Raw genomic sequence first — 7,214 nt, 5'->3', positions numbered from 1 at the left:
ATCTTTTATAGTGTATGTTTTAAATATTTTTGAAGATTTCATTTCCGTTTCAGTGAAATTAGAGATTTGCCATGCTTTACAGTTATCTCTATCTCTCATGTGAAAAGACTCCTAATTTCTAAACCCCAGTCTTGGGCTGGGCGTCCGTAGTTATCTGAGACCTACAACAGTTCGAAGAATGGATCCAGTGCCTTCTCGTCTACTCCTCGACTTGTAGTTGCACTGATAGAGATACTTACAGATGGCAATTAAATCAAATTCATATATAACTCAGAAATTTCGTATCTAGTTCCATGAACTTTTGTATTTAGTTCAATGGCATGTTACGCTGTGCTATCAGCTCCTTCTCTAGCTATCTCCTCCCTTTGTCAGTTCTAGTTAACAGTTGAAGCATATATGCAGATTTTCCTTAAAGAAGTAAATGTCATATGAAGTAAAATGCCAAATTAATTACTACCATTTCATGTATTCATTGAAGCTTAGACCCGTTCAATAACGGTTACTATACATTCATTCCTAATCATACATGTGAGACAAATCAATTGTTATATTTCAATTGACTATTAGTCATACTATGTTGACTAATAATCACTTGAACATGTTAATTATTTGATTTTTCATTTGTAGTGTCTGTTCAGAGAGCCAGCACGAGAGGAGAGAGTGAGAGACCCTTCAGTTCTGGCCTTCTTCTTCGACCCTTCAAAGCCCTCTGGCCTTCTTCTGACCTTCGTGAGTTCATCGTCAGCCCTTCATACCAGCAGGAGCTTCGTGAGTTAATCTTCCACATTTCAAACCAGCAGGAGCCCTTCGCGAGTTTGTCAGAAGCTTCGTGAGTTCGTCATGGAGATTTCGAACCATAAGGAGCTCGTCGCAAGCTCGTCTTTGAGTCTTCGTGAGTTCATCTGCGTGGAAGTTCAAATTTGTAAGTATTCTTCTATAGATCTTAACTCATTTTGAAAATGTCATTAGAAACTGAAGTACCTTCTCTCGTTTGTGTGTAAAAGATTAAGAAAACTTTGAACAAATATTCAAATTTTGTATTAAAATGAAAGAATATGTACAATCTTTATTATTATTTATTTTTTATAATAAAGAATGATTATTTTTCTTATTAGAGGGCTTAAAAAGTGTGCTCTCAAATGATTATTCCTCCTATTTGATCTCCTAACAAGTTTTATTGGTTCAAGAGTACAAGAGTTTGTTCTCAAAATGATTGATGGTTAATTATCACCAATGCTAGATGTTTGAACAATAAGCAGATTGCAAAAGAACTGTAGGATACTTGTTTTTACTTCATCTATTAATCTTTGTAGATTGCAGGTAGCTTTAATTTTGGGAGACTTGTCCAAAAATTTGTAGGCAAAGTAAAGTTCCCTCCTTTAATTGATGTGCCTTTAGGAGCCAATGAGAGATTTTATAGGGCATGCTAGAGTATTGTTATGTCAAACCCTAGGAGCTCTCATATTTTGACATATGTCCATATACAATACTTGAGCTTATGGATGAATAAATTGTATTTTACTAGTGAAGCCTAGAGCCCATTTTCTTAATGAAGATCACATGCAAAGGTTACACAGAGCCACAAAGCATTATATAAATATGTTGATTTTTTTTCCTTTTGTTTTTGCATACTGAACTTATAAATTTGGCACACAATTTTTTGGAAAGATTTTTGCATAACTTTCAATTTGCCTATACTATAAATTTGGTTGAGCGGACTATTAGTCATCCCTTAAATCTGAGAATACTTTCAATTTGCCTATACTATTTATGATGCTTCTGTCCTTCTACTTGACAATTGTTTAAAATCTTCCCTTGTTCTAACAGTGATCTGGGTGTATCTGGTATCAAAGACAGTTTTATTCATTGCTCTTTCAAAGGTTTGTAATTGAGATTAAATGATTCTGACCATTAGGCATAATTTGTTATTACAAATGAACTTAATTTGGAATTACATTTTGTTCAGATATGCAATTGCCTTTGGTTAAAGAACTAATTCACTTAAAAGTTTAAACTCATTATGCATGCGTTTCGAATGATTATGTGTTCTCAAGGTTGCTAAAGGGTTGTCAGTCAAGCCTAGCTCGGCCAGTTATTCTGACATAATAGCACGTCCCTCCAGTGGACCATTAGTCATCCCTTAAATTTGGGAATACTTTCAATTTGCCTATACTATTTATGATGCTTATGTCTTTTTACTTGACAATTGTTTAAAATCTTTCCTTGGTCTAAGAGTGATCTGGGCGTATCTACTGTCAGAGCCAGTTTTATTCATTGCTCTTTCAAAGGTTTGTAATTGAGATTAAATTATACTAACCATTGGGCATAATTTGTTATTACAAATGAACTTAATTTGGAATTACAATTTGTTCAGATATGCACTTGCCTTCGGTTAAATATCATATGAAGTAAAATGCCAAATTAATTACTACCATTTCATGTATTCATTGAAGCTTAGACTCGTCCAAGAACGGTTACTATACATTCATTCCTAATCGTACATGTGAGACAAATCAATTGTTATATTTCAATTGATTATTAGTCATACTATGTTGACTAATAATCACTTGAACATGTTAATTATTTGTTTCACTTATGATTAGTAATGTGAGTATTTCAACCATTCTTGGATTGTCCAATGTGGACAGTTCAGGAAGTTGTATTTACATTGTTGTCATCATTCACGCTTTGTCAATTGTCATTATATATTTCGAGTGCGTCTCTACTTGTGTTCTCTGGGTGCATCGTGGGGTGTCGTGACAATTTGTTAGTGATGGAAGACTAGCAAAATTTTCACTTCGCCCATATCGTGTACTCGGAGACCCATGGGGAGATGCTGCCGAAATTTATAACAACTACGATGAAGGAATTTGAGCGATTGATCGCAATGTAAATGCAACATTCCTGAATGGGATAGGATCCGTACCCTTTAGAGTATGATGGTTGATTATAGGATTCACGATGCATGCATGATAAACAGTATGTAGTATTTTAATGAACACCATTTACTTGAACATATTATATGGTAATTAATGAACATGGATAAGAGTTGGATGAACGCTCAGGGTAGGTTTTTTCCAGAATATGTGAAAGGGGTACATGATTTCATAGACTTCGCGCGTCCTCGTGCAGACAGAGCCAGTAGAATAAGGTGTCCTTGCAAGAAATGCCAAAACATAACATTCAAACACATTGATCTGGTCCATTCACATTTTTTATACTTTGGAATGAAGAAAAGGTACACAACATGGGTGTTCCACAGTGAAGATTTCGCAGTTCAGACCGATAATGTAAATGACACTGAAGATGAGGGGGGGGGAATATAGTAAGTGGTGATACATGTTCTGAAGGGTTAATCGAAATGTTAGGTGAATTGCAAAGGGGGATTGCAGTGGACACGAGTGCGTGAAAGGGGTACATGATTTCATAGACTTCGCGCGTCCTCGTGCAGACATAGCCAGTAGAATAAGGTGTCCTTGCAAGAAATGCCAAAACATAACGTTCAAACACATTGATCTGGTCCATTCACATTTTTTAGACTTTGGAATGAAGAAAAGGTACACAACATGGGTGTTCCACAGTGAAGATTTCGCAGTTCAGACCGATAATGTAAATGACGCTGAAGATGAGGGGGGGGGGGAATATAGTAGGTGGTGATACATGTTCTAAAGGGTTAATCGAAATGTTAGGTGAATTGCAAAGGGGGATTGCAGTGGACACGAGTGATGTCAATGTGTCGCGTACTAGTGATGAAACTACTTCAGCGGGTACCTTACCTTGCGATCCTAGTACGTTGAATCGACTCGGTAAACCATTTGCTAATCTCATGAGGGATGCAAGGGTGAGCCCGAGGTATATCATACCATTCGAGGTACTGGAACGAGTGGGTCCAGTGGCCTAGATGATTGCACTACCCTCAATGCTCATTAGCATCCATGATATATTCCACGTATCCATGTTGAGGAGGTACATGTCGGATCCATCCCATGTTATTAGTTACGAATCTTTAGAGATTGGGGATGCTTTGGCATATGAGGAAATACTCGTTCAGATTCTAGACTGTAAAGTTCAAAAGTTGCGTACCAAGGAGATACAGTTAGTGAATGTATTGTGGTAGAATCACATGGTTGAGGAAGTTTCTTAGGAGTTAGAGACGGAAATACGCCGAAAACATTTACAATTGTTCTGAGTAGTAGTTTTAGTTGTAGGATTGGTATGGGTTTATAGTAATGTCATGTGGTTGGTCTCTGAGAGAGTTTTGTAATATTGTGAACTCCCGAAATAATATGTATGTAACCACAGTATTCCTCCACCACAAGTGAGGGTATGTATGTATTTGGGACGGGGCTGCTATGTGAGTGGTTGCCGACTCTTTCTAGAGTTGGGTATGCGTTTGGATATGTAGTTGAGTTGGTGAAAGAGATATTACAAATTTCGAGGATGAAATTTTTGTAAGGAGAGGAGGTTGTAAGAACCCGACCCGAGATAAGTGTATTAAATAAATGAGGAAAAGAGAAGGAAAGTATAAAAGGCAAAAATCTGCAGGGCTCATCGACAAGGATTCTTTCCTCATCAACAAGGCTTCTTTGCTCGTTGACGAAGCCTCTTATGTAGCTCGGCAACAAGTTTAAGTAGCTCATTGACGAGGAGATGCTAAGAGATTTTGGGAAATCCTAAAATATAAGGCTCGTCGACGAGGCCACCTTGGCATCGACGAACTTCCTTCTACAGTCCGCCGACGAGGACGACGACTCGTCGACGAGTCTTGCCGGGTCAACTTGCTTATAAATATCTTTTCACTTGCTTAGTGGTTAAGAAACCAAAAACCTCTCTCTCTCTCTCTCTCTCTCTCTCTCTCTCTCTCTCTCTAGGATTTCAGGCCATCAGTTATTGGAATCTATGATCTGACATTACCACATGGATTAAGAGGAGAATCTCTACGTTTATAGCGGATCAAAAATTCATTTCGAGGATTTTCGAGTTTTGACCCAAAACCAAGGTAAGGGTCCGATTTCAATTTCGTTTCGGTATATATGTAGTAGTAAGAATTGTAGTGAAGTATAGTTCTTTGATGTTTAGGTTTTGGGAACTCAGTTCGTAGTTTTGGAGCCGTAGAGTTCAGGTTTGTGGTATTCAAAAAAGGTAAGGGGATTCTGTTTATATTAGTTATTTTTTAAATCGGGATCGGTAAACCTATAGTTTACGATCGTATGTATGTTTTGGCCACTTATTTGGGAAAATCTATCAGATAAAAATGTGAGATTTTAGGGTTACAATTTTTGGGAAAATTGGGGGTTTTGGGTATCATCTCTATTTCTGTTGGACAATCATATGTTGTATAAAACTGTAGTATTGAGATGACCGTACCTGTATTTATATTAAAATGTATTTCTCAAACTGAAAACAATATGATTTTGTGTATACTCAAATAAGTGTGGAATGAACTGTTGTATGTAAAATGTTTCAGGTTTTGTAAAACAGTTAGGGGTGACTGATTACCGTATGCTGATGAGTATAGGAACATGAGTTCCAAAATTGTTCTAGGTTTTGTATAGCAGCTAGGGGCAGCTAATTATCGTATGCTGCCGCCATGTCTCGGCTAATTACCATGGGTGAGTGTGTCCGACTCTACATCCGAGGGTGTGAAATATCACCAGTTTGTTCCGGCTTGTCAACGATGGGTGTGAGTGGACACCGTACTGGCAACGATATCGCTCTGAGGCTTCAATTATTGCAGGGTATCATATGCTTGAGTGTGACGACACTAACCGTATATTTGGTTTTGTATGTACTGGAACTGAATTGTGAAAATACTGGAACTGTATCGTGCTATGTTTTATGTTGAAATAACACTTGTATGCCACACATTGATATAATATACTTTCTTCTTTACTGAGAGATGTCTCACCCCCGAATATACAAATTTTTTTCAGGTCCTTCGAGTAACCGAAACTAGCATCCTAGCATCCGAAAGCGTGGGTCTTGGTTAGTTACATTTAGTATCTATGTAAGTACGGGTTTTGTAACTGGGTTGTTAGTGTTGGGTTTTGTAGACACCCAGAGTATGTACTATATTTTGGGAACGTATATTCCAATTATGTATAGACTCTGGTATGGTATGATAAATGTATAGAAAGAACAGTTTCGCTACATATTTGATGTGTATGGACATGTATATAATTGTGTATAGGGTTTATGTGTACCCCACAGGGTCGGACCCTCATTCAGTATAGTATCATGTATGTTTTAAATGATACAAAGACATGTTAGGTTACTAAAATCACACCTGGGACCAATCCGCGGGTTCAGGGCGTGACAAGGTGTGTTAAAAACTTTTGGTGATAATAGTGATATATAGTTGGAGTGTACATAAGTATAAATCCAGCAATATGGTGACAAATTATTTAGCAAAGAAATGCCGTTTATAATACCTTGGGCACAATTTCAAGCTTTTCCACACATTTCTTAACTGTATGCAATTTATCATTGATAGAAGATGTCCACTGAATGTGGTTCTAGAAATGGAGTCACTCATATACAACTTCATCCGGAATCTCACCCAAAGTCTTGTGAGATATCTTGAATTGATAACACTACTATAAATGTTTGTGAAAGATGTTTGGCTTCTATCCAAGTGGGTAACTATTTTGATAATGTTTGGTATGGCATCATACTTATGAAGATTGGCCATGTACTCCTTGGTTCTCCCTGGCTGGATGATTTGGGTGTGACTCGATCACATGAGAAAACATGTCTTCCACTATAATGGTAAGAAGATCATCTTAAAGCGCACATTACCAATCAACCAAGACAAAGAATCTTCCAAAGTTACTCAACTTGAAGACACTACTAGCTAAGCCAATGTGTTTGAAGATATTCAAAGTCATATATTCCTGATGTTAAGACTATCATCCCCGATGTGTTTATTGATGTCAACTCTTAGTTCAAGTCTATGATGCTGCAAAAGGATAGTGGTTTCTTGTATCACTCGAGCACTGGCTTTCAAAGAATCCCAATTTTCAAACTTTTGATCCTCCAGCATTTCAAAATTTGAGGCCAACTTTTTTTTTTAGCTAGGGGAGAGTTGATGTAGGACATGAATCAAGGCCTTGGGAAGATCCTTGTTGGAGAATAATTAAGAAGAGTTGGGTCAAGGAATTATTAAGTTTAATTGGTAGTTTATTGTATATGTAGTTTAATTCGTATAGTATTTG

Source organism: Malania oleifera, chromosome 9 (assembly GCF_029873635.1).
Source record: "Malania oleifera isolate guangnan ecotype guangnan chromosome 9, ASM2987363v1, whole genome shotgun sequence".
NCBI classification, from domain to species: domain Eukaryota; kingdom Viridiplantae; phylum Streptophyta; class Magnoliopsida; order Santalales; family Ximeniaceae; genus Malania; species Malania oleifera.
Note: the sequence above shows the minus strand (reverse complement) of the source record.